This window comes from Podarcis tiliguerta (genome assembly GCF_965153285.1).
Source record: "Podarcis tiliguerta genome assembly, chromosome: 5".
NCBI classification, from domain to species: Eukaryota; Metazoa; Chordata; class Lepidosauria; order Squamata; family Lacertidae; genus Podarcis; species Podarcis tiliguerta.
In genome coordinates this window covers 25,212,122-25,239,459 of record NC_139538.1, presented here as the reverse complement: position 1 = coordinate 25,239,459, position 27,338 = coordinate 25,212,122, and the positions used below count along the sequence as shown (strand labels likewise).

General features: G+C 44.7%; 1 protein-coding gene across 2 annotated transcripts in view; it reads right to left on the bottom strand.

Annotated features, from left to right (window-relative positions):
- LOC310678700 (uncharacterized protein) overlaps window positions 1-24,107 on the bottom strand; it is a 238,110-nt gene extending 214,003 nt beyond the window's left edge. Inside the window, exon 1 of one of the 2 annotated variants that reach the window (XR_014511880.1) lies at window positions 23,715-24,107. The gene's annotated coding sequence lies outside the window, so the exon portion shown is untranslated. The remainder of the gene's footprint in view (window positions 1-23,714) is intronic. The other variant, XR_014511881.1, reaches the window with a different exon arrangement.
- Between the last annotated feature and the right edge of the window lie 3,231 nt (window positions 24,108-27,338).

Here is a 27,338-nt window from a genome sequence, read left to right as displayed (position 1 = left end):
GGTAAAAGTTTCCTCTATCTAACATCTTCAGCTAAATGATACTGTTCTTTGGACCTCCAAAATTCCTGGTAGAGAGAGCACAGGCCTACTTGGAGGAGGTTTTCTGCCCTCTGCTATGTATCTTTAGAATTAACAATACAACAGAGAGAAAAGTATTGCTATGTTGCCTTCTCTTCTGCTGGTTAAGTTATGGGAGAGGAAAGAATGCTTGGACTCACTGACCAATGAAAACCAACAATTTAGTGCTACCTTATTGTGGATAGGATTAGAAGGCAAGGTACTCATCTTTTACTGCTTGCGTTAAGATCAAGAAGACAAGATCACGCTGCTGGGATGCACTGCCATACCAATATTTGAAATAGAAGCTCAGCAAAATAGTGGCATGGATGGGAATGATGACATCACCACCCTATTACACATAATACAAGCTCTCCTTCCCCGATTTGGAGTAGTTGCAAAACTCACTCATCTGTGGCTGGGAATGGAGGTTTAGCAAGTCATTGTTACTTTGGATAACAGACAGGTAACTGGAACATTATACACTGCTGGTAACATAGGCTCAGCAAAGTGAATAGAAAGGATGGTTGTTGTTAAATTTATGACTCATCCTTAATCCATGGTGGGTTACAACAATTTAAAATTCAATATTAAGAACAGTTAAAACAGGGGCACGAGAGAGACTCAACTCTAGTGGAGGCATTGTCCTGATGTTCAGACCTTGGCCAGACTCACGACTGCCACTCTAAAGTTTTGAATGCATGCTCAGCAGGACAGTGTTTGCGGGAAACACTGAGATTCTAAGGTTGTATATGAGTGCTTACCCTTGTTGACCTCTGTAGAATTTATTTCAGAGTAAATGTCCACATGATTACACTTCACATATGTTTACTTGGATGCAAGTCTCACTGAGTTCAGGGGAATGTAATTCCTGTCACTATGCTTGGATTTGTCGCCTTCATACTTGGAAAGCCATTTCACATTCAGAGCAGCAGAATCCATTTCCCACCAGGTGTTGTTGTTAATTTTCACGGTAGCCAAGTTTGCTAATGACATCAAATTGTTAGGTTGGTAAGAATAGAAAAGGAACTCCAGAAGGCTCTCTCTAAAGTGAGTGACTAGGCATTAAAATGGCAAATGAGATTGAAAGTTACCAAGCAGACTCATTGGGACAAAAATCCAAAGTTCAGATATACACTTATGGGGTCTGAACCAGTGACTGACCAGCAGAGGGACCTTGGGGTTGTATAGCATGGCTTTGTGAAAATGTTGACTGGGTGTGTTGTGGCTGTGGAAGAAGGTGAATGTTAGGATGCTGGCGGAGGAAGAGGAGTGCGGGAGGAGCGCACTGCCCCCGGCAGCGTGATCCCCAGGGTGCCATCACGGCTGCCTCCCTGCCCGTGCTGGGTGCCCCGCTGTGTTAGGATTAGGGTTAGAGTTCCTTAAGAAAGGGACTGAAAATAAATCAGTATCATAAAGAAGTTATACAAATCTATGGTGTGACTGTGCTTAGAATAATGTGTTCAGTACTGGTCAAAAATAATATTGCAGACAATAGTAAAGGCTCAGAAAGGGGCAACTGAAATTATATTAGAGATGGAACAATCCTCTTTTGTGAAAAAATTATAACGATTGATGCCTTTTGGTTAAGAAAAGCATCAGGTAAGGAGGCAGGGACATGGTGGGGGTGTATACAATCATACATTATGTGAAGATTATTCTCCTTCTTTCATAATACTAGAATTCAGGGTCATCCAATGAAGATGAATGTTGGGAGATTCATGACAAAGGAAAGTATTTTACATAGTGCACAGTTAAACTGTGGAATTTGTTCCCACAGGACATGGCAATGGCCACCAACTTGGATGGCTTAAAAAGAGCTTTAGATAAATTTGCCAAGCTTTATCTGGTTACTAACCATGATGGCTGCATACTGCCTTCAGTATCAGAGGTGGTATGCCTCTGAATACAAGTTGCTGTGGAGCACAAGCAGGGGGAGTGCTATTGAAGTCATGACTTGCTTCTGGCCTTCCTATAGTATCTGGTTGGGTACTGTGAGAACAGGAGGATGGACGAGAAGGGCCTTTGGTCTGATCTAGCAGTGGTATTCTTATGTTTTTATATCTATCAGTACCAGCACCATTATAACTTTTGCTTACACGCATCTCCTCCACTAATCCGCATTCAACTCAAGCACAACCACGTATACGCATAGCACCAGGAAATAATAAAATGAATTGATTTAAACAGGAAAAAGGTGTGAAAGGGGCAAAAGGCCCCAAAAAGACTTGGAAAACTGCAAAAATGGGGAGAAAAGGAAGGGTAGCAGTCCCATCAGCCTTTGCACCAACCTGTGAAGAGCTGGAGTTTGAGAAAGGAGGGTTGGGAGGCAGCAATTGTGGTGGAGTTTACTGGAGTTTTGGGGCGCAAGGATTTGTTTTTTTAAAAAAAAGATTTTTGGAAGATTTTCGAAGAGTTTTTTGAGATGGCACCAGAGGTTTAGAGGATGCTTACAGGCTTTTTTGATGGTGTTCCCCACGATACACCATTTCACGTATCTGTGCGGTGGTACCCAGGAACGTAAGCCCTGTGTGAGTGAAGTGTTTTACTTCTCAAAATCAGTTCTAGGTTGTTGTTTTAAAAAACTGCAGCCTAACAGAGAAAGTTGATGGTTGCTTATCTTTGCAAAATCCCTGAATTCGGGTTGCAGGGAAGGCCAATTCCCTCAGGGGACTTGCTTGCTTGCATGGTGTGGCTTTCCCCCCGCTTTGGGAGTGCTCTTCCCGTTGACCATGTATTATGGTCTGGTGTTGGGACAGCGCCTCCTCTCAAGGAGAAAGCTTAGCTGGGTCTGCCTACGCGGAGGGGAGGGGAGTCGGCAAACACTTTGTAGTCTGCCTCGTCCGTCTTTAATTCAGAGACGTATCTCTAACTCCTGGGAGCGCCGCCTTTGATCTCTTTCGATTCCACCCCCCTTTTTTTTTCCTTTAAAAAAAGCATCGGATCTGTGTTATGGCCTAAAATTCCTCGCTTTTCCATAGAAACATCTCCATTCCTCGGGGATATTGATGTTTTCTTCTTCCTAGGGGTTATGATATGGTAAATCAAATTCAGAAAAGCCGGGACAATGGCCAGCATTCATCGGGGCTGCGGCGGAGGGGCGGCGAGCCTCGCTCCCGTCGCCCAATGAATCAAAATATTGTTCCGCCGCCGGCTCTTGAAGGCCTTTCAGCGCCTCCAACTTTGCGCCCGGAGGCGCGTTGCCACGGCGACCCTACTGTAGGCCGCCAAGAATAAGGCCCGGGGAAAGGGAGGCTCCCTCTCGGCCAGGCCGCCACTTCCGATGGGGCAGCCACTCGCCTCGGGGACCTCGCCTTGTCAGCGCAACAATGGGCAGCTCCTCCGCCGGCTCAGGGCTTCCCTCCTCCCCGCTCCCTTTCTCGCCTTCCCTTGCCTTTGATCTATTTAAACAGAAAGAAAAGAAAGAAAGAACAAAGTCGGCGGGGAGGGAGTTTGCTGGGGGGGGGGGGGAGGAGGAGAGAATACATTTATTTATTTTGCAGATGCACAGCGATTTTGCTTCAAGGAGAAGGATGAACGGTGCTGCCCTTCTGCTTTCTGTTCCTGCCCCATAGAATGGCCGGCTTTTTCTTTCCCACTTTATTCTTTTTCTTTTTTTACACTTCCCCTTCGGCAATCTCTAGGGAAAAGATGGTACATAGCACACACCCCCAGCCTCCCCCACCAGTGCTCCTCTATAAAGAGGGGGAGACACAGGAAGTTCGTCTTCTCCGCCAGGGGGCACTGAAGTGAAACAGTCTAATAGCCCTTCCGGGTCAAAGGCCGCAATGTGTGTTCATTCCATATTATTAGTTATTGCTATCATCGTGCTACGCTGAAAGCCGTCAGGAATGTACACACGCAACAGCAGCGTGGTTGCATCTCCTTTGCAAATCATGCCATCTCTGAATCTAGATATTTCAGCACAGCATTACGAAATTGCTCGACAAAAATGTTTGCTCTGCCTTAACTCATTTTATTAGAGGTGAAGAAGAATGAGAGTCGGTATCTGCTCTCTGAAGCATCCTTGCCTGATATTCATGGATAGTTTATTAGTACACCCAATATTATTTATTATTAATTGTGTCGTTTATTAATCATTTCTAAAGCCCTTGCATACAATATTATTTTTGACGGACAATATTCAATAAAGATGAAAAAGACATTTAAATGTCACAGGGCTGTGTTTCTTATTATTGGAAGAAGAGGAAGGTTTTTTTCCTTTTTAAATCACTTGTCCCTTGGCATTTCTTTTTCTCAGACAACTTTACTGACACAAAAGTTGACATAAATTCAACAAGCATGAAATGCCTATTTAAAATGGGAAATTGTCACCCATTTTATTAATACCACCTCCACTATCATTTAATTAATTGTGCTATTTCTAGTAATGCAGCCAGTCTTTTCTAATGATTATTATTTCCTGGCTCTTTTTAATGTGTGGTGCAGATGTACTACTCTGTCTAATCCTGCCTGAACTGATTGATCTATGCAAACTTTGCATGAGTAACCATGAACAGAAGCTTTAGGAATACTGAGCTTGCTTTGAAGCCATGCTTTAACACCCCCCTCCACCCCCCCCCACTTTCTCCAGGATTATATGAGCGCTTAAAATATGCAACCTGGGCCTATTGTTTGTTTATTAATTTATTAGCATTTGACACGGTGTCAGTAGGAAAAGTTGGAGTGCCGGTGGGATTTTTGTTTTGCTTTGTTTTTTAATGTTGCTCTGGAGGGGAGGGATTTGACATCTCTTTCTTCCTCTGAAAAGAGACAAGAGATGGTGCCACAGAATGGGGAAATGTGAGTGGAGAGTGGACTTGAAACTGTGAAGATTAGGCCTTTTCCCATTTTTGCCACATCGCTAGGGCAGCTTTCTACCTTCATTTGTCCTGCTTTACTTACTTACCAACTTACTTATACGTATGAATGCTGTTTTGCACCCTGTATGTCTGAATCAGAGATTCCCAAGCAATTACAGTGGTACCACAGGTTAAGTAAGTAATTCGTTCCAGAGGTCTGTTTTTAACCTGAAACTGTTCTTAACCTGAAGCACCACTTTAGCTAATGGGGCCTCCCGCTGCTGCCGCGCCGCCGGAGCACGATTTCTGTTCTCATCCTGAAGCAAAGTTCTTAACCTGAAGCACTATTTCTGGGTTAGCAGAGTCTGTAACCTGAAGCGTATGTAACCGGAAGCGTATGTAACCCGAGGTACCACTGTACCAACAATTATGTGTTACCCCCAAAACAGTCATTTCTTTTCAACAACCTTTTTTGTCTTTAAGCAGGAATCTGCAAAGACATACTTTAAATAAGCATCACCACATAACTGTGTACACACCATACATTTAAAGTGCATGCGCGCACACACACACACAAACAAACAAACACAAAATCCTAGGAATTGTCGTTTACCCCTACCAGAGTGACACTTTCTAGCACCCTTCAAAAATGACTGCATTCATCAGAGGGGTGTTTTAAATGTATGGTGTGTACAGATTTTCCTTCTGTGAATGCATTCTCAAAACTCTCTCAGAACAAGCTGTAATGGAATAGGGCCTTTAACTCCCTTCCATCCATGACTGCCAGTCTGGGTAGGCCAGTTGGGCCAGAGGCTTTCAGGTAGCCTGTCACCACTACCCTCTTAAGATCTGATGTAAAAACCTCTTTCCCTGGATAGGAGTGCTTTCCGGGGATCCAAGGCAGATATTTATGAGGAGAAGCCAATGAGATCTGGGTAGCTTATCTGTCTCTCCTTGAGTCCAAGGTAGTTTGCATTTCTCTGTCAAACCCCACTTATGTGCACATGGTATGGACCAAGCTGAGTGGAAGATTCCCTTTGAGAATGGCCTCCATTCAGGGTCCCTAAACATCATTTGCCATGCATTAGCTGTCATTCTGTGCATCATACAGAGTATAGCTACATCAGAACCATTCATTCTTGGTTACAGATGGCACTATCATGGATTCTCTCCACACAGTGCAGAGGATACATGTAGTAATTCTTTACATCCTCTGCCTGGACTGGAATGGCACATCCTTTGTCTGGCCATAGCTATCTATGTAATGTCCCAATTGGATTTCTGTAAGGTGTTGTATGTTGGGCTTCCTTTGAAGACAGTTTGGAAGCTTCAGCTGCCACAGCTGCCAAGTATTTTGACTGGCACAGTCAATTTGGATCACAGTTACCCAGTGTTAAAAGAGCTGCACTGTCTGCCTGTCCGCTTCTGAGCTCAGTTCAAAGGAATAGCATTAACTTTTAAAGGCCTAAATGGCTTGGGACTATGGTACCTGAAGCAGTACCTTCTCCCGTTCCATCCTGCCTGCATTCTCAGATTGTCAGCCAAGGCCCTTCCCTCCACCCCCCTCTCACACTGCCCTTGTTGGATGTGGAGGAGGAGGACACCAAAAAGAGGCCCTTTGCACATATGGCACCCACTCTATGGAATATCTTCCTCAGGATGGCTTTGCTTTTATTTTAAGTGCCAGACAAAGCTTTTTCTTCTATTTCACAGGCTTTAAAATTATACACATTTTAAAATCTTGTGGGTTGCTTTGTGTTTTCTGCTAGCTTGGTATATTTCTAGTTATTACTATGTGATTTCACTGCTTTTGGTATTTCAATTGCATATAATGTTTTAATTCTGGTGAAGAGGTTTATTTTAAGTAACTCATTTTTAAGTAACTCATTTTATCTGGAGATTTTAGATGTACTTTCCTGATCCCAAAGTTATTAGTTGAGAAATGGGGGGGGGGGGACCATGCAAACAAAAATCTGTTTCGGATTGAGAAGCTGGTGTATTTAAGTTGCATGATTTCAGGAACTCCGCTGATATCCGCTATGGACTGAGAAAAGCCCAGGATGATGGAGAGCAGGAGTAGCCCCATGCTCCTCCCCTATGTGAGATCTGCTGCCAACATAGGGCAGAGACACGCAAGAAAATGGGGCAGGGGAGAGAGAGAAAGAGAGGTGCAAATGAGAGAGGGAGGGGTAGATTTTATGTTCTGTGCTGGGTTGTGTCAGCTCATGTGACTGAGCTAACACACTTAGGATCCAGCACAAATTTCCCCCTCTATTGTTCTACCACAATCATGCCCCTTTTTGGGGACTCACACTGGCCTTGGCTCAGGTGGCTGATCCAGAAAGTGCAAGTTACACTGGCTGTTTGGCTGAGCTGGAGTTGGGGATTTAATTCTGGCTTATTATTATTATTAGTATTAGTATTAGTATTATTATTAGTAAATAATAATAATAATATTATTTACTTATACCCCGCCCATCTGGCTAGGTCTCCCCAGCCACTTCCAACAGGAGATTAAAAATACATTATTATTATTATTATTATTATTATTATTATTATTATTATTATTTCCACCATATTGCAATATTGCAGAGTAACACAGTATTGTTACCCAAGTTGCTGAAGGGGAGTAGTGTATGATAACCCTGAAGTGTAGTCCAGTATTGTTAACTGATTTTTTTAAAGCAAAAAACAAAAACTAAAATGGAGTGAGGAAGGGGCTGTGAACTGCACTGATTGTAGCAACACTAAGCCTACCTAAATGCAAACTGGCTAAGCTAGAGATCTGCTGCATCCTAAACAGCTCCTGCCAGATCTTGCCATAGGATTGCCCCACAAAGCAGGGAATGAGGAGGATTTAAAAATATATATACTTATTTATTTATTTATTTATTTATTTATTTATTTATTTATTTATTTATTTTCTCACTCTCACCCCCGCCCACACTCCCTGCTTTGTGTAACATCTTGTCCAATGACAAATTCTGAAGAACCCAAAAGCTTGCTCAATCTTCGTGATGTTTCAGTTGGTCTCAATAAATGTACTGCCCAGCTGTGAATCTTGAAGCTTTTTGTCTTAGGGATCAGCAATCCTTTTGGCTTTTCACATATAGTTCTGTACATAATGTGATGTTACAGTTAGTTAATGGTAATGTCCTGCTATTGGACTTGTGACCCTTGGATCAATCTTCTCCCAAAGGAGACAGCAGTTGCCAGACTTTAGCAAATATATACACACATAGTATAAATACATAAATACACACATAATGTCACAGCAATATAGGCCGAGGGAGCCTTTGTCCGCAGACAGCTTCTGGGTCATGTGGCCAGCATGACTAAGCTGCTTCTGGCGAAACCAGAGCAGCGCATGGAATCGCCATTTACCTTCCCATCAGAGCAGTACCTATTTATCTACTTGAACTTTGACATGCTTTCGAACTGCTAGTTTGGCAGGAGCTGGGACTGAACAATGGGAGCTCACCCCGTCGCAGGGATTTGAACCGCTGACCTTCTGATCAGCAAGCCCTAGGCTCTGTCCACCCGCTTCACCTAGGCGAGTGTAATTTACCCTGGCTTCCCATACATAGGGCTACTCCCTTATTGGGCTACTTTATCTCTTTGGTTGTGTTTTCACACAACCATTAGACACTTCAGAAGTATCTACCTGATTTCTGTGGTTTTTACATATATCCTTTGACCAGGAGAACATTTTTCCTTAAAGCAGTATGATTGTCTATTAAGCCTAAAGATTTCCTCTGCTGAGTTTGAGAAAGCAGTTCTTACAGTGGCTGAAAGGGCCCCCATGGGAGAACTCACCCTGGTTTACTGCCCTTTCTCACCTCTTTATTGGAAACGAAAGCTTCATCCAAGCCCATAAAAACAGTGAGGTGTGAGGATGTGGGAGAATGCCTTCATCAGTCTATATGTGTTGCTACTCATTTCCCTAGGACCAAAGGCACATGGCAGAGTTGACTTGGCATCAGTTGTTCCAGCTTGCTGCTGCCTCCACCTGAGATTCTCTCACCATGTTTGTTGCTGGGAGAATAAAAGCCTCCTGAACTGTTTCCCAAAGGAAACGTTAAAAAGACCTCTGTGAGGAGGTGTCAAGCTGAGAGGGAAGGTGTCAGGCTTGGGTACCCACAGGAATTTTTCAGGGGAAGTAAATACTCTAAGCGAATAACCAAACATACATAAGTGTCAGCAGAGAACAGATCTACAATTTCTGCTAGATCAGCTGACTGAGTGGGTAGACCTGGCTTTTGAGAAACTTGCATTCCAGGACCATCCTTCCATTGGTTCTCAATGGGTAGACCTGCAGTCCATCTATGGGTGAATGCAGCATACAGGCAAGCTCTTTCTCACTCACTGCTGTCCCTGGATTCCTTCACAGCTTCCAGCCTTCAAAGAATTGCACTGTCGCTACAATCATTTCAGGTTGTTTTTTTAAAAAAACCAAAACAGTTAACAATACTGGACTATACTTCAGGGTTATCATAGACTACTGCCCTTCAGCAACTTGGGTAATAGTACTGTGTTACTCTGCAGTATGGTGTAACCTATACTCTTACTCTTAGGAATGTTCTGCCTCCTGCAGTGTGACATAATAATGATGGGTTTAGTCAGCATTGGCATTAGCAGAGTAATTCTTAAAGAAAAAATACAAACGCATAAGAAAACCGTACTTTTTATGAAATAAGACCTAGGTTAGAATGATCACGAGTATCTTCCTTTATCGTTACCTTTTATTTTTTACTTTGCACACTCCCCACCTCCCCATCACAGCTACACTTAACATCCTGGATACCTGAATTGTTTTCTGTTGGGCAGCAATAACTTCTCCACCAGGAAAGACCAACAGAAAGTGCTTAAAAACAAAACAAGAGTCTACATCATGAGCGTTTCATTCTAGCCTTCTCTTTGTCTCATTGGCTGAAACGGCTTTCCTAAATGCCAGTCATTGCTATGGCTTCATTCATTGTCTAAAAACATTGGAAGGTGGGAACAGGCTAGCTTCTCACAAAACAAGGGGGTGTGAATGGCACCTGCATGTTTTGATTCATTTGCCAGGTTCAACAAATGGTAGAAACTTAGGCAGCAATCTTAACCTACCCCCCAGCCCAATGGGGCTTTATGGAGCAGTGGAACCACCAGACCACATCTGCATCCCTTCCATGGCAGCTGAGAGGGTCAGATAGATCACTGTGCGAGCCTGAAATCACACCCAGTGCCATTACATGCAGTCGAGGATTGGGGCTGCTGCTACTGGGGCATTTCTGTCCACCTGCACATTTGATGGGCAGAAGGAGGAGCTCCACGTCAGTATGTTTATCAGGCAGAAGGAAGACTGGCCAGCAGTGTAGAGGCCTGTAGTGGTTCAGACAGAGATGAGTGCTTTGTGATGTAGAGAAAAACTGTGGGATGGGGGCTTAGGGAAATGGGACTGCAGAGAGTCCTTTGGATATGAAAATTGGAGGGGGGAGATGCACCAGGGTACTGTGATAACAGGGAAAGAGGAGTAAGCATGCATTATGGGGTACAGAGAGAGGTCTGTAGCGGTTCAGAGAAGTCTGTAGTAATAAAGAGGAAGCATTCAGATGGGAAAGCCGGGTTAAGAGCGAACTGATTAAAAAGAAATCACCGAGTTATTGTTAAAACAACAACAACATTTAGCCTAACAATATGACCTGTTTGTATTTGGTTGTTGCTTTTTTTCAAAGCAACCGCTATATAACATATATCTATCCAACTTATTTATTTAATATAAATATACAGTAGCAGTCAGATTGATAGGAGTTCCACATCCCTGGCTATTTTATTTCCAAATGCTAACAAGAAATTTGCCATCTTTTGCTGCACCTGCATGCTGAGCTGTTGCTCTTTTGCTGATCTATCCAGTAGCTCAAGATGTTGCTGCTCTGTTGGGCCCACAAATGAAAAGTCATCCGGCATGCGTAGAGATCATGACTTCAATCTAACTCTCTTCTTATTTAAGGTCAAAGAACAGTTCCCTGAACAACTGAAACCAGCCTCACAAGAGTCTCCATGGAAGTTCCAAATATCTCTTTAGACCTTTGGTTTATTTGGTCATATTGAGGGCATAACTATGCAGCAAATATATACCTGCTTTTAATAAATCATTTTACCTGCCCCAGTGGTTGTAATTGAAGTTTGGTAGGGATTGCAGAGAGAATCACATGCTTAAGATCCCTAGCCCTCGTTTGCTGGACTACATAGTTTGCTGGGGAAAGGGGATGGCTATTAATCCAGTTTAAATCAGCAAGATAAATCAATTGCCCTCCCAAAACTGGTACAGTGGTACCTCGGGTTACATATGCTTCAGGTTACAGACGCTTCAGGTTACAGACTCCGCTAACCCAGAAATAATACCTTGGGTTAAGAACTTTGCTTCAGGATGAGAACAGAAATCGTGCTCCGGCGGCGTGGCAGCAGCGGGAGGCCCCATTAGCTAAAGTGGTGCTTCAGGTTAAGAACAGTTTCAGGTTAAGAACGGACCTCCAGAACGAATTAAGTACTTAACCTGAGGTACCACTGTATAGGTAAGTTTAACTGTTTCAGCTTCCACCTGACAAGAACTTTAGTTATGGACAAGGTCACATCCATGCTATACATTTAAAACACATGTCTCTCTCCCCACCCCACAAGACTCCTGGGGACTACAGTTTACTCCTCACAAAGCTACAGTTCCCAACACCCATAACAAACTACAGTTCCCAGGATTCTTTGGGGGAAGCAATGTGTTCTAAATGTATGGAATAGATAAATCCCTAGCCCCTTCACAAAAATGCAAACCTAGGTTTTTTTTAGGAGACTTTCTCCCCCGGAAACGAGAAGGACTTTTGCCTTGTGAGTTTGCTCTTAGGTTTAGTGTGGAAAGAGTTGGAAAGTCACCATGGAGAGCAAAGATGTAGGGCTTTGCCTATACATGCATGGATGGGGGAAGGGAAGCTCAGAACAGCATCCTCTTCATTTCCTAATTCTCCCCAGGCCCTCAGGTGAATTGCTTTGGAGGAAAGCTATGTGGTTTCCATGGGAACTGTGTGTACCAAAGGCTATGGATGCTTGGAGCTTTGCCAGCCAACAATTTGGGAATCTAGGAGTAGGAGGAGGTGGTGTTTTTTGTTGCCTTTTTAGCTACTACTTCACTGTAAAACCAGCTTCTCTTCCTGTATCTTTCATCCTCAATTGGTCCTAATACTGGCATCATGACTGTTGCTGTTGTTATGGAAAAGGAGAATGGTTGCCTTAACCATCCCCATCTTCTTCCTTTTGCCAAAAGAGAATCCCACAAGGGGTAGCTGTGCTGCAGCAAAGAGCCTTGTGGTACAAACAGGTTTGCTGTGGCCTAAGCAGGAGCTATGCTAGTCTACCGCTTATGCCGCAAGACATCTGATATTCTAAATAAGAACTTAAGGAAGAGCTACAAAGCTGTATTAGATTGTGTCTGACCAAACGGTCCATCTAGCTCAGTATTGCCTACGTCAACAGACAGTGGATTTCTGGGGTTGCAGGCAGGGGACACTCAGACCCCAACCTTCAGCTTCTGGGGATTAAACCTGGGACCTTCTACATGCAAAGCAGGGAGTCAAGGTTTTCAACCTGCTTTCTCTCTGTTCGCTTTCAAGCCTTTGAGCACCCTGTTTGAATTCTTTCTGTGAAGATCATAGTGTGGTGAGAATCAAGACAGTTCAGTTACCTGCACATCATCAAACACACACCTATCATTGCCAAATCTCAGAGCCTCTGAACAGCTCCTTTGTTGTGCAGCTGTCCAGAAGGCAAATTACCATCTTCTAGGGAAGGGGCAGGGAACATCAGGGCCAGGGCCCAAATACCTCTCTGTCTGGCCCTTGGAGTCCTCAGTAGACCCGCTCCTACTCTCTTAGTCTGCTTTTGCTAGAATGTAGCCTTTGTGGGATGTGATACATAAGTAGCAGTCAAGTACAACATTCCTTGTTTTCCTAGAATGGACATGCAAGGAAATGTTTGGTCCAGCCAGTTGAAAACTTCCTGTTTCCTCCTGGCTGGGACAAACTTCCTTTTGCATGTGACTAGAGGTGGGTGTGACCTAACCAGTCCAGTTAACAGAAGGGACAGGGCACACAGCTCCTCCTCTCTCTTTGACTTCCTCCATTGTTGGAGCAGCAGCTTTTAGCTAGAAATGCTCTCTTGGCTCTCAGCCAACCAAGGACACTGGGACTATCTCCATATGGGATAGATCCACATGTATATACTTTGTAACTAAGTCTGCCTTCAGGGATCCAACTGTGAACTGATGATGTGAGTAAACTTCTTTTATATACTTTCCACAAGATTGTGGTGTGTTTATTCTTTGAAGAGGGATATAAGGGATCTCACCAGGAGCCTAATACTGAGAGGCTTAAACAAGCCTGCAACCAGCTATCTGCTGTGCTTTTTTAAAGGGGAATGTGAAACTCTGATAAGTAAAGGAACTTGCTAGTGCAAGTTAGGAAGGATATTAATAAACAATATATCCTCTCCTGCCTCCCTGAACATTCCAGCAGCCTTGAACTATGATAATTCTCTTATTGGCTTGGATGAAAGATGGGAAAGGGTGCAGGTGTATCTTTTTATGCCTATAACGTAGCCTGCTATACCAAAGAAAGACTCCTGCCCTTTCCTCTGACCACGTTTGTCTCTGGTGGCCCAGTGCCAGTGCCAGACTATTTTAGCACTCTAGGCAAAGTTAATTTTGTAGAATTATACAGTTAGAAGGCACCATGAGAGTCATCTAGTTCAACCCCCAGCAATGTAGGAATCTTTCGCCCAACATAACCCATGACCCTGAATTAAGAGTCTCATGTTCTACCAACTGAGCTATCCCAGCCTTTCACCCTCCACAAGGATAACTATCTGCACCCACCCATAAAATGTCTTGCAGAAATGATATTATTTACGATATAAAAATAAAATGTTGTTGTAAATTTATAAGGCATAACCAAAACTAATCCATATAAAACTGTGCCCCTCAAGGGACAGTATTGTGCCCCTCTGAAGTCTGGACCCTAGGTAGCTGCCAAGTTGGCCTTACGATAGCACCAGCCCTGGGTTGCTTCCAGAAAGTTCCCCAGGAAAGAATGCAGAAAGAATGCATTTCCCTGGGTGATCATTAAGTCCTCTGGCAATTCAGATGCTGCAGGGTGTCACAGACAGCTGGATGCAGAGGAATGGTGGCATGAACCAGCTGGGGAACCCCAAAGGAAGAAGGTTCAGAGACCATGGATTGGTGGTGGGATAACAATGGGTGGTCAGAGGGAGAAGACTGGGAAGAGGAGGTGTCAGGAGCTGAAGAGACAACAGGGCTCAGTGGGTTGGAAGAATCTGTGGCGGAGAGAAATCTAGAATCAGAGGCAGAAGCTGAAGCTGAAGCAGGTGAGTGGATAGACCAGACTAAGAGGCAGAGATGAGTCTGGCTACTAAAAAGTCATGGGTATCTCCACCTCCTGCTGTAACAAGCAGCCGTCCCTGCAGGTCTCCCAGAACCAGAAGAGGCATGAAAAAGGAGGAGAGCCTGGTTGCATGCAGATGCCTTATCTGATTGCTTGGAAAAAAACTATGCAGAGAAGGGGACTTAAGAGGAATCAGGGACTGATTTTCATGGAGTAAGACCACAGGGAATGAGCTGCTGTGCTCATCAGGCCTCACACTCAACCGAGTCTGTGAGGATAGTGTTTTGCTACTAGAGAGTTAACTCCATCTGGTTCTGGTTCTAAACGCAGCATAAGGGGTCTCTATAGTATAGTGTATTTTAAAATGGGGTTTCAGAGTTTTTAGGGGGGTTTGAATGTTTTATGTAGTTTTTATGTAGTTTTTCAATTTCATTGTTCTGCATGGGACAATGACAATAAAGATATCAGATCGTATCTTTGAACTGTGTGATTACTGACCATCACGCTCATGTTACACTGTGGTGCAACTCCATTTCTGACCACTGGCCAAGCTAGCTGGGGCCGATGGAAGCTGGAATACAGCCACAGCTATAGAAGGCCATGGGGCCCTGTGACTTTGTTGTTGCTGAATCTAGGGTGCATATACAAATCAAGTTGAGTGTACTGGGGTGGAGCTATTGAGATCCCACGTCCCTGGCCCTGGAAATGGCAAAAATTGGGAGCCCACCTGTCATGGAGCAGAAGATCTGAACGGCAAAGGCTCCAAGAGGTGGAGAGAACAGCGCCTCCTCCCCAGCCAGTCAGGTGAGAAGCAGGAGACGTCATTAACAGCCTCGGTTCTGCCTCCTTGTAAACAAACACGGCTCCGGGAGGGAGGAACAGCCTCTGACCCCGAGCTGCTTGTGGGATGGCCCTGCTGCCCTTCTCTGCGAGAGGAGGAGTGGAGAAGAAAAGCAGGGTGCTTAAAAGGGAAACAAACAAGATAGCAACAAGGAGCGGGCGGGGAGGGGGGGCGGAAGTGGTCAGGAGAGCAAGTGCAAGAGGAAAAAATCTGTTAGTATTCCACTGGAAATTAAAACATAATTGAGATAGAACCTTTGGGGTGTTCCAAGCCCTTAAGTACGACAACACTGCAAGGTAGGTCAGGATTTTGTCGCTCTTTGCGTTCAAAGCGCTCTAGAATGCAGGTGCTATGCGATCTTTCGGGGTGCCTTGGCAGGAAGCCCCGTTGGTTTACATTCTAAGCAAAGCAGACAAACGCCTGCGTAACGGTGCACCCTAATATGAGTCCACGCGGAAGTAAGGCTCCTTTTCAACAAGATACGCGTGTGCAGGATTGCAGCTTAGGAGTCTGGTGCAGCTCCAAAACCTACATCGGTACATGAATCGGTCAAATAATACTTATCCCCTTTGCCGGCTGATATAAAGAGTCTCCTCCCCCCCTCAAAATATGCCCATCTTCTTTCCTTCTGCTTGAAAGAGTTTGCTCCAATGTAGTTCAGTTAGTAACCGAGTGATTGCTCCAGTAAACAACTGCAGGTAGTTTGGTCGATAAGGCGCGCACACACATATATATACATAGAAATAAACACACGCGCACGCGCACGCAATTTGTCTGTCTCTATGTGCAGCCAGGGGAGAGGTTTTGATTATTACTTTTTGCACAGGTATTAACCAGAACATTTTGTTTCACCCGGGACCGATCCATAAGAAATGTTTCAGCCTTTAATGAATTCAACTCACATGTAAAATGCAATTGACATGCTAACGGAGGGAGGGGGGTGGGCTCGATCCTGTGCACGTTTCCTTCGAAATAAGTCCTGCTGAGGGCGGGTTATTCCCAAGCGCCTAAGTTTTCAGCTTTGAATTTCACCCCAGCCTGCAAAGATGTCATAAAACTGCGATCCTGAGCACATTTGTTTGGAAGCAAGTGCCACTGAAGCCATCCTTAGGGTGGGGAAAATCACACAGACAAAATTGGAATATGTATTCTATATGTGCTTCATTTTTGTTCCTTCCTTAAAGAAACCCACCAAATCCCAAGTTCATCGCCTTTTTCGGATCGTTGCGAGATATATAAGTTTGGACTAACTTTAAAGTCCTGAGAGGTGCTAGTATTTGCTAAGCTTTAACTATTTCACCGCTAACCGTTTCGGCGACTGTCACTGATCGATATCCATTAAAATGTTTTGTCACAGAAGTCTGGATCGGGTGAACTAAAAACATCAAAAGGTTATATGATCCTCCTGCTGTTGAAAAACGATGGCGTCACTCCTATTGGTTTTGACGGTACTCCGTTAAATAAACTCTTAGATGATGAAAGTGTCATTTTGGAACAAAGTGATGTAATGAGCATCTTTAATAAGAAGTAAAACAACAAAAAAACATGGTCTTTGAATGAGGGATCTAACTCTTTTTATTGTGTTACCATTTCTTTTTTCTCTCCATCCCCCCCCCCCTCCCGCTTTAGTCTAATTCTTTATTAAGAGCTACAGGGTTGTGAGAAAGCACCAAGCACCTTTACATCTCAATTTTTCTTCCCTGACATTGGCGGCGGAGGGGGCGGGGAGCGGGAGAGACGGGTTCCCTATGTGTCAAGGTTGTAAATTTCCTTTATTGGTTACAGACTGGACAAAGTCCAGGCGAGGCATCCTAGAAAGCTTCTGGAAACATAATGAGTGGACAATGGGGCCCAAATGTTATAAGCTCTCCAGAGCAACCGCAATGAAATTAGCAAGTAATTACAAGCTTCATTGTTTATGTAGCAGACAGTTTAGAGGGGGGGGGGAGAGATGGAAATTCAGGAGATATACCTGGTATGATAAAATACTGTGCGTGAAAGGTGTGCCCTTTTTTTTTAATCACATCGTAATTATTTTTAAATAAAACTTTCCCATGCAAACTCTGATTGGTATCTCATAGGCATGCTGACAAATATATTTGCAAATATATTTCTTTCTTTTCCTGTCGGGAGAGCAGTGACCGAAAGAAGCGAGGTTCAACTTTCTGAAACTTCCAAAGCTGCATAAGGAAAGCATTACCGAAACATATTGTCAGCGCAGTTTCCCAGCCAGGATTTGCAGTTACCCGCAACCTAAGCACTTTGACTTTCGCTGTAATGTACTTGCAAGTCAAGACGTTTATGGCGTTCCTCTTGGGCACACGCTCCTTGGAAAGGAGTCCCAGGGAAATCAGTGGCAGACTTCCAAGCCATAGATCTCGGAGAGGAACGTCAGCGAAGCCGAGTTGCAAGTCGATGTGCCTCGGGTGGCAGTTTAAATTGATTTGAAGTCAATAAACGGGTTGCGGACAGCGATGTTGAACTCTTATTGCACCTACTAAAACTGAATTACGGTGTAGATGCAAGCATGTCTACAACACGTAAGTGTTGTGTGTAAGTGAGTGACTTTAAATCTACGTGGAGGGCAGGCGAGCCAAAACAGGATTCCTCGACAGTCAGTCCCATAGAGTCTATGAAGCTTATTGCTTTACAAAACCGCAACAGTACCTATGTTTACCTGGGTGTAAGTCCCATGAAACTCAGTGGGGCTTACGTCTTCGTATCCCTGCATAGAATTATGTCCCTTGGTGCGCTGCTTAGGAGGACCTGCTCGGAAGTAAGTGTCATTGACTTCAGCGCGACTTACTTCTGAGTAGGTGCTCATGGGATCTGGCTGTCAGATAGTTCATCTTCTAAGCAAGATTTTCTCTAATGAATATATTTTTTAAATAATGTTCTACCATGCCTCCTTACAACAAATAACCCGTTTCCTTCACTGGGGAGTTTGCGAAGGAAGCGGGAAGAAAGTTCAGCTTGCAATCTCTCTCCCGTTCATGGCAGAGTACCAAAGGAAAGTCTGTCGTCACTGTATTTTGCAAAAGCCTCGTGGCTGACCTTCTTCCAACTCGCCGCCCCCCCCCCGCCCCCATTTCTACTTAATCGGCGCTGTGATCCTCTGACTCGTCCTGCCTCGGAGGTGGCGATCCCTGACTCATTTTCCTCTAATTTGGCCAGCGACTGCTTTCCTTTAGTTCCTCAACACACAGCGAATCAGAAATTGAAACCTGCGCTCTTTTCCTAATTAACTGTCCAGGTCGACGGATGTTTACTCAAAAGTAAATCCCGTTGCCTTCAAGGGGTTTACGCCTGAGCAAATGTGCATGGAGGTGCAACCTAAACCACCTTTGCTGGTGGCCTGCAGGCTTCCAGCCGAACTCGGGATCATTGGCTGCAGGCTTCCTTGGGAGTAAACGTCCCATGGGGCTTCCGACCGATGCAAATAGATACTTTTCTTATTTGTAGTAGCCTCTCCCCCCTCCCAAATTTCCGTTGCTGGTTAAAATTCCCTGGGGAATATCAGGTACCTGCGATCATCTACACGCTTACTCGAAAGTAAAAAACAAAACCCACCAATGGCGCCAACTTCCAATTAAATGTGTTTCGTATCGCTATGCGGTAGGCGAGCAATATTACTGGAGGGCATCACTAATCCCTGAATTTTAAGTGCACGTGTGTCCTGAGCGAATCAGCCACGCGGCAGTAAGTGAACAGAAAAGCCCGTTTCAGCCTATAGGGCAAAAGATGGATACTTCTGCACCAGGTGTGACACGTGTCAGCAAAGCACATAACTGCTGAACTGCGGTATTGTTTTCGGGCTACCTGGAGCTCTGGAAGAGTGATATTCTATTTTGTAAATAAAAAAAAAATCGAGTGTAAACTCGTGAGAAATCATTGGGACTTATTTCCGATTCAAGGTGCTTAGACAGCAAAGTACACCTGAAACTGTCATTTGCAAGCCGCCGCCCCCCCCACCTCCGATATGAATGGGAATTGCGCAAAAGCGCTACGGTCCCAGCCAGCGGGCATGCGTGAAACAAATTCCCAACTGATCGATGCGAACATACTTCCCAACGCGATCCAACAGCCAAGCCTGAGTATTCAGTATACATTATTAGCAAAATTATTGTTGTTTTCTTTCTTACCCCACCCCCTTCATCAGAAAGAAGGTCCCTGGGCGGGTCATAACACATTTTTAAAAACCCACAATACAATTAAATCCATTGTGCTTCGGCTGCAACTGATGACGATTAAGGTTCCTAAATGCATTTGTTTTCAAAAAAGCAGCGGCTGAATTGCTTCTAAACAAACCTTTTGAGGATCACGCTATTAGGGGCGCAATAATTTAAACTGAAACCGCATGGCTTTAGAGTCTGAAATTCATCTGTTAGAATCTTTACGCGGTGAGTTGGAATGTGTTAATGATCGGCAGTTAAACGTGTCCACTTTCCTGATGGGGAAACTGAGAACTAGTGGAGCTGTTCACAGTCACAGCCATCCACTCTGCCCTATTCTACACTGGTTCACACCCACAGGAAACTGAAGTGCAGCATCCAGCGAAGAGAATATTGGAAGAATCTGGTGGAAAACAGGTTTTCTATCAGGCCATCATCTTTGGGCAGATCTCTCAGTTTCCATATCCATAAAATGGGATATTAAAAACAGACCACGTACTCTGAGGACGTGAGAAAGCTCTTTGAGCTCCGAAAGTCCTATAAGAGATTAAAAACGACTTCCGAAACAACCAGAGCAGCAAGCTAATGCAGATAGCAGTTATTTTCTAAAGCGCCAAACATTCTGCTGTAGAAAGGAATGCCTTTACGTGGCTAGAGAAAGATAGTTCACAAAATGTGAAGGCTTCCCCCTCCCAGGTTATTTACATACATATAGCAGTGCATCAAAGAACTCTTACTCGCGGAAATACCAAAACGAACAAAACTCATTACAACGGAATAACATCGCTTTTTACTAACTAAACAGCTTGATCTCTCCAAGAATTGGAGCTTTTATTGGCTGGTAACAAGAGCAAAAAAATCAAATTACGAGTTTATTATTTTTTAAAGTCATCGTCCTCATATGGATCCTTCATTTTCATTCTAACTCAAGGGTTACAGGAGGGCAATGAAAATGCAGGAGGTTTCCTCCCCCACCCCTGTCACTGCAAGTTCAAACGGAAGACGTTCACGACCAATCAGCATTAACAGCTACGTGCATCCCGTTTGCGCAAGAATGCATCCATATGAGTGTCGTGTGTACGCATAGGGAAATATATCGAATGGGTTGCGAGGGCAAAAGGAAGGTGAAGCTACTGCTTCCCTTTCCCCAGAGAAAGAGCCTTGCCTTGCAGAGATCCTATGTAACCTGCACGGGACTAAGACACCAGCCCCAGGGAAGGAGCCACGTTTCCACCCAACCCACTTCCTCCCGACACTCCTGCGAAGGGAGCCGGAAATCCTAGAAAGCCTTACTCGGGAGTAAGCGACCCTGAACTCATTGGGGGGAGAGGGTGCTGGCTGCACCAGCAGTCAGGTTCCTTCGAGCGAAGGGTTGAGCTGTCCTGCTGAAAAATATTAAGAAGGAACCCTTTTGACTCCCTGGGTGGGGTGAGGCGTTTCAAAGCTTCTAAGTCGTAAGGGGAGGTCGAAGGCATCTAGCAAACCCAATTCCCAGGTTGCCTATTGAAAGAGAAGCCTCACCTCCTTCCAACTTAACTGTTTAAAAGGCGTTTGGCGGAGAGGGGTGAGGAGAATGCATCCTTAATGCTTGGATACCCTATAAAACAGAAGTGCCAAAATCCTGGGCACAGAAATACACGTATACCTAGGTATAGACATACAGTATACCAAACTACTGCTTCATACTATTCATTTCAATGAAATGTACTAAGGCGATATCTCCTGGGAATGCTGATTTGTTTGGGAGTAGGTGATCTTTTTTACGAGGGGGCCTGACTACATCGGCCTGCATATGCCACGGATCCACCGGATCCTATTTCAGTCTATCTGCGTTCTAGACCACACTGGTCCTATCCTATATTACCAACCCGTTCATTCATTTATTCTCATTTATTTCCTCCTCAAGCATTAGCTGCATTTGAGTCTGGTTCCTCGACACATGCGTGCCTCGCTACTAACATTTCCTGTGCACGCGCGCTCCTGCACATTCGCTGCTGCAGGTTTCCTGGCCCTCGGTTTTTTTCTCCCTGTTTGTTTGTGTTCGGGTGTGCGTGCGAGAGAAACAGAGAGAGAGAGACAGAGAAACAGAGCGCGCGCGTGTGCTTTCCCGCTATGGATTCCCTTGTATTCTACCAGTTAAACGGCCGCCTCTTTGACCAGCAACTAGCAATCACCCGACATTAATTTATACGGGCTTTTACAAATACCTAAGCCATTTAAAATGCTGCGCTGGGGTTGTTGTGTGTGTGGCAGGGAACATCTATCTATTGAATAGGCGGTGTCACACGGTAGCAGGCTCCCTTGTCAAGGGTGATTGTGTTTTAGGCAAACATTTGAGCAAACATAAAGGCAAAGGTCAAGGACTGTTCAGTTGCAGGGTGCGCTTAATTCACCTAGCTAGCCAATGGGGGCAAAAGTTGCGTTTTCTGCTAGTCCCACAGACCAAAGCGCGGAAAAGGGGCATTAATCCCAGGGATCGCTTGTTTCTTCTATCACCCTGCACACTGTGCAAGCTTTGGTTGGGGGGCGGGATGGTGGGGCAGAGGGACCTCCGCCCCAGGCGAACTTTCCCCAGCGCATGTCAAAGAATCTATTTTGTTGCAAAGGAGCTAGTCCGTAGTTTTAATGTGGAAACGCCCCACTACCCTCTTTTATTGTTTATTTCTTCCCCAGGAAGGAAAAGGAAGAGGATTTTACGCTCCCTTCCCGGTTTTCGGAAAGATAAGTCGGAACCAGCATCCAAACGAACCAGAGTCTTCCAAAAGTGAAGCCCAGCCAATTACATGGGACACAAATATGATGTCATATTTTACGCACTTAAGAGCGAGGCATCTGAGATGGATACTGGAGAAACAACCACCAAGGGCAGCAAAAGGAAAACGTGTCCAAGAGAAAAAGACAGGCAGGTGCAGCTGGGCTGCCAACAGGATCTTAAGCACCGTGACGCAGAAGCAAATCCGGTCCGTTGAGTTCAATGGGAGTTACTCCTATATATTGGTACTTAAGGCCGCTCCCAGAAGACGCAGTGAAGCCGGAGTCCTTGCATTTAGACGAAATCCACCATCCTGAACCGACAAGCCAGTCAAAACAAAGCACTAAACCAAGACTCTGGTTTTATTTCATATGCTAAATGGGCTTCCATTGTAGCTTCCACTGAGTTCTGTGGGTTGATGTCTATGCTATGTAATGCGGTTTCACTCCGAGCTAATCTGCTTGGGTCGTATTTTCTCGGCGACTGGGATTATTTTGCTTAAATGGGGGGCGGGAGGGGGGAATATTTCCTATCTAAAGACTGACGAGGCACAGCGCAAAGGAAATGGCTGTGCATGTAACGTAACACACATAAACAGTTCTTAAAAATGAAGCTAACTCCCCAGATCACCCGCGTGGCTTCTCCCTTTGAATAAATAGCCCTGTTTGAACCAATGGCTGAGCTTCTGGAGAAAAAACCTCGCGCGCGTGTAAGACTTTGGCTAATACATTCGACCCTCGGCGTCGTGGACTTAAGTGGAATCCGGTGTGTGATGCTGACGATATGATTACATGGCACTATACATTGCAAAACGCGCAGCTGCGCACGGGCTTTTTGACGAGGGAACTGGCAGCTTGTCTTACAGCTGGAGCCTACGCACGTTTACTCGGAAGTAAGCGCCACTGAGCTGAGCGGTGTGGATCCTCTTAAAGCAAACGCCATGGATTTTCGCCACGTATATTCACACAATGCACTGCTATTATTTACTACATAGTTTCTAATTAGCAAATTCCTTTTACAATATGTCTTGTTTGCCCCAACAACAACAACCCTGTTAGTTGGGTCAGTTTTGTTTTTCTCATAGGCCAATACACACACACACAAGATTCCTGCAGTCCAGTCATAGAAAGTTTGCCCCCTACCTATTCATGCTTTGAATGGGAAGTAGGTCCCGTTCAATTCAATGCGGCTAAGTTCTAAGTAAGTGTCAGTAGGACTGCCTCTATCGTTTACTTCCAGGTGTGACTCGGATCGGGGCCTAAGATGCCACCCTTCTTCCCACAATATATCAAATAAATAAATGAAAACCACGAGCCCACCAGTCCCCCATGACATATTGAATATCATCTCATTCAAACATATTAAAATCCCACTCCCTAGGAACCCACTGAAGTGGGAGATTGGGGTATAAAGCATCTTGATTTAGTTTGAAAATAATCCCGAAGTGAAGAGAATAGGGGGAAAATAAAATAAACAACAGCAAATCAAATCTAAACAGGATCCAAGACATACACAAATCATATCTCTATATGAAATGAGTTGGGAGAACATAAGCAATCCATCAACTATATATCTAGTATGTACATCAAGCATTTAAAAGGGGGTGGGGGGGATACACTTGAAAATACACCGAGGTAAAACAAAATGAAAGATGAAACTTACCCCATGTGTCCATCAAAAACAAACACCACCAACCCCCACCCCGATTTCCTCCTTCCTCTTGCAGACACTTCCTCCTTCCTGGCCCTAGAGTCAATAAGGATTACTGCAAGGAGGAGGACCGGGGGGAAATATAAATAAAAATGCAGAGAGATATAGAGAGAGTGTGTGACTTGCTGCAAGTTTGGAAAAATAGTCATCAGAGCAGCTGGGGTCTCCAGGCAGGCTGCGGCCGTTTCTCTGAGATGGCCCAGGCCCCGGCTTCGCCTCGCCACCTGGGTCGTCTCATAAGCTTAAAAAAAAAAAAAAAAAAGTTTGGGGAGCGAAGCGAGCCAGTGCAAAGTTGTTTCCAGTCGGGACACAATCAGTGTTTTGCTTGCTCCTTGGTGGCGCTGGGGGCTTTTTTTTTTAACACGCACCTCTCATTTCAGTTAACTTTTTAAAGATTAGAAAAAGCAGCTTTAGTTGGGGGGGGGGGCTGTATGGGGTTTCTCTCTCTGTGTGTGTCTCTCTCTCCTCCCTTCCGGGAGACTTTCCTCGTTATTCATCTGTTTAGTCTCCTCCGCCGCACAAAAGACTATCAGCTGCGTTATGAAAAATGGTCTAAGCCTAGAGAATGTCACAGTGGTCGACTTATTATTTTAGCCTCCTTCTTTTTTAAAAAAAAAAACTCGGGGAAAGTTTGCTTTTGATGAATTCAATAAGAGCGGGGCTTCAGCGGAAGAGATTTTAAGAGAAAATCATACAGCATGGGGCCACAGCTTAGAACAGCCAGATGGCCCGATAGGTAGACTCGGCTGACTCTCCCTGTTGCCACAGCCAAGAGATAGAATTACCAGACTTCAGCTTCTTAGCTCTCTCAGCCCCCCACCCTTCCAGCTCCTAATCTACCTTCACTGCCACACCATGACTTGTTTGGGGGGGGGGGGACGACTTATATTCACATTACTATATAACATTTTCATATTTTATATATGGAAAATGGTTATTGTTGTTGCTGTTATTTCTTCCACGACTTTTGGGGGGGCAGGACTTTAGGTTTATTTTCATGGTGGTTTAAGGAAACAGGTTCAAAAGAGCCAATGGGTTATTGGAGAAAGGATAAATCAGATCATTATTTTAATCTCGGTTTCCTTCTGTCTTGTAAGGGAGCGCAGGGAAAATTGATGTAAGTTGGTCGAATTTTCTTTGTCAGTTATTTGTCCTCCCTAAGCCTCCTCCAGTTCTTGTATGGCTGTCTGGGGTAGGTTGGGGGGTGATTCAGAGAGACAGGCAGGAAGGATTGGTGTTTTATTTAAGCCCCATATCCCATGCCCACAAGTCCCGCTGCATTAGGAGCTAGGATTGTTTCGAAGTAAATAGGTACAGAGCTGAACTACACGCCTTTATGCATATTTACCTGGAAGTCAAAGCGACTTGCCCCCCCCCCTACCAACAAGTAAATGAGCCTCGGATTGCATCCTTAAACAAATCCAGACTAAGAAATCTAATTTATCCTAGGGAGCTGCAGATTCATGTGATGAAGTGAACTGTGGCCCCCGGAAGCTTATGCCGCGAGAAATCGGTCTGTCTTCAAGGTGCCACAAGATTCTTTGTCATTCACTCATTCAATGCATCCATTCTTTAGAAAGACATAGAAACACTCTTGTTTACTTTCACTGCTTTCCTCGCTTTTTGTTTTTGTTTGGGCTGTTTAACTTCTGATCTCCCTTTTGTGCCCACTGAAGCGAAGGTCAGGAGAGACCCTTGCCCCCCGGGAGGACTTGTATCCACGGAGAGAAGTGGCCATCCCAGGGAATAAAGATCACCAGCCTCTCGCCCTCTCGAGGTGAGCTCGCTCCTTCTCCCAGTGCCGTCTTCTTGCTCGCTCCCGAAGTCACACTCCAGGCCCGTCGCGGAGCGGCCAGTCTCTGGGTACCTCCGAGTCTCTTCGGAAACAAACGCCCTTCACCTTTGCCCTTGTCCCCAGGGAGGGGTGGGGAAGAATCGCAGGCTTCCCCGGGAGCTCGGCTAAAGGGCTGTCCCTCGTTTGGCTCCATCAACCTTCAGTCCTGGAGGAGGCAAGGAGCTCGACTGCACCCACCCACACGCGACCTCGAGGTCAAGGGCTAAAGTCTGCCTTGGTCAATTCAACTGCCTGGCAAGTTGGCCACCAAATGCATGCCATCAAGCGAGGAGGACCTTGAAGGCAGCTCCTTGTTCCTCTGTAAAAACTAAATAAATAAAATAAAGTAAGTAAGTAAGTAAGTAGTGGCTAAACGCTGGTCCTGATGCCTCGCGTTGCAAAAGGAGTAGCAAAGGTGTGGCAACGCTGTAAGGGACCTGAGGTTTAAATAGGATTCGCTTTTTCTCTTTATCCCATCCGCGTTTCCCAGTCCGTGTCCCTTGCATTGCAAACTATAAGGAATCTCATTCGTGTATGTGATTTATTATATCCGGCCATTCATTTATATTCTGTACACCCTGCTTTTAAAGGTAGTCACCCTCAACAAACTTGGGGGTACGCTGGGCTACAGGTATAGATGTTTCCCCCCCCCCCAAAGACTTTGGGGTAAGATGGGCTGCTCGCGGGGGTTGTCTTTGATCAGCTAGTTTGCTTCCCAGCCTCAGTTTCCCAGCAGTAAAACAGACTCTGTGTTTACCTGTTTTTTACAGGGCTGTGACTACCGTATGTAAGCCAAATGACGTGAAATACCTTTAAGGCTGCAATCCTCTAGACACGTCCCTAGGAGGAAGTTCCAGTGAACTGAGTGGGGCTTACTTATAACTAGGCAGCTATAGGACAGCACTGCAAAAGCATTTTATTGCATTGAAAATGATGCATTGAAATGGTTACTTCTTTTACAGCGGTAGGCTGTTAGTGCCAATCCCCCATTTATAGTTTTCCATTTGGCAAAAGTGCAGAGTTAAAACTCGGGGAGATCTTTCTTGCAGTATTCTCCCCTCCCAAGTAGAATTATCACTATACTAGCAAGTCAGGTTTCTACCTCTCTGTCTCTCCTTTCCATCTGTGAAATGGGAATAATACTGACAGTACCTCAAGGCACAAACTAATTGTCTCCTGTTTTGTATTTCAAGAGCGAAGAAGTAATAAGGAGCTGTTTTGAAATCCAAATTTTATTATATGCCATAGAGGGACAGATGATAGATGATAGATAGATAGATAGATGATAGATAGATAGAGATATAGATGATAAAATGTACCAGAAGCTTCAGGCAAAAACTAAGTAAATGAAAAATTCCCTCTTTACTGCTTACAGTGCTCTCATAAAGAACAAAATGTTGATAAACCTGCACCTCTATTGTGTAAAGTCTGCCTTCTCTTCCCTGTTTACTTAATCCAATGTTCTGTAGCAGTTGATGTCCCCAGGATCTGAAACATAAGTTTGTCACAAACGCAGCACTTTTATCTCTGTGGGAGCACTGGTAGAGCTAAAAAGTCAATCTACAGTTCTTAAGAGAGAGAGATGCTGATGATGGTTCTATATTGCTCGTGCAATTTGACAAATAGAGAAACTGAGACTGAGAAATAAGATGACAAATTCCTTCAGATTTTTGGGAGGTTTGTTACTGACACTAATAGGGAGGGATTTGCCCTTGGCCACCGTTCCTCTTTAAGAACTGGAC